The 1,321-nt window shown below is 42.7% G+C and overlaps 1 protein-coding gene across 1 annotated transcript in view; it reads right to left on the bottom strand.

Annotated features, from left to right (window-relative positions):
• Window positions 1-1,321, bottom strand: part of LOC101863160 (rap guanine nucleotide exchange factor 4) — an 8,685-nt gene that overhangs the window by 5,628 nt on the left and 1,736 nt on the right. The gene's annotated exons all lie outside the window — the stretch shown is intronic.

The following is a 1,321-nucleotide window of genomic DNA, read 5'->3' on the forward strand; positions in this document are numbered from 1 at the left end:
ATTACGTCTACGGGTGAATTTGACTGCGACAATGTTTCAAAATTAGGAAGGGAAGCAGTGATTATTTGATTATATAAACGCTTCGCCTCTGGTCTTATGGTCTTACTGTCTAAGGGTCTTACAGTATTACGGTGTTACGGGTTTGCTGTCTTACTGTCTTATGGTCTTACGGTGTTACGGTCTTGCTGTCTAAAGGTCTTACAGTATTACGGTCTTACAGTCCTACTGGTCTTACTGTTTTACTGGTCTTACTGTATTACTGGTCTTACTGTTTTACTGGTCTTACTGTATTACTGGTCTTACAGTATTACGGTCTCACGTACGGTCTTACAGTACTACAGTGTAACGGTCTTACAGTATTACGGCCTTACCGGTCTTATTGTCTAAGGGCCTTACAATATTACGGTCTTACATTTTTACCAGTCTAACGGTCTTACTGTCTAACGGTCTTACAGTATTACTGTCTTACAGTCTCTCAGGGTCTTACAGTATTACGGTCTTAATTACCATTAATTGTCTCCCCACAGCGCTGACAGTTCTGAGAGCCTCCAGTGACGTCGACGAAGAGATCACTGACATCAAGGAGGAGATGAAGTCTAACGAGAAAAAGGTGGGTGGGCCCTAGATCTACACCTCTGATAGATTTATCCAACGAAAAAAAGGAGGGTATATCGCTGATAGATTTATCCAACGTGAAAAAGGCGGGTACACCTCTGATAGATTTATCCAACGTGAAAAAGGCGGGTACACCTCTGATAGATTTATCCAACGAGAAAAAGGCGGGTACACCTCTGATAGATTTATCCAACGAGAAAAAGGTGGGTACACCTCTGATAGATTTATCCAACGAGAAAAAGGTGGGTACACCTCTGATAGATTTATAGAACGCGAAAAAGACGGGTGGGCCCTAGATCTACACCTCTGATAGATTTATCCAACGTGAAAAAGGTGGGTACACCTCTGATAGATTTATCCAACGTGAAAAAGGCGGGTACACCTCTGATAGATTTATCCAACGTGAAAAAGGCGGGTGGGCCCTAGATCTACACCTCTGATAGATTTATCCAACGTGAAAAAGGCGGGTACACCTCTGACAGATTTATCCAACGTGAAAAAGGCGGGTACACCTCTGATAGATTTATCCAACGAGAAAAAGGCGGGTACACCTCTGATAGATTTATCCAACGAGAAAAAGGTGGGTACACCTCTGATAGATTTATCCAACGAGAAAAAGGTGGGTACACCTCTGATAGATTTATAGAACGCGAAAAAGACGGGTGGGCCCTAGATCTACACCTCTGATAGATTTATCCAACGTGAA

The sequence above is a fragment of the Aplysia californica genome, unplaced genomic scaffold (genome assembly GCF_000002075.1).
Source record: "Aplysia californica isolate F4 #8 unplaced genomic scaffold, AplCal3.0 scaffold01538, whole genome shotgun sequence".
Taxonomy (NCBI): domain Eukaryota; kingdom Metazoa; phylum Mollusca; class Gastropoda; order Aplysiida; family Aplysiidae; genus Aplysia; species Aplysia californica.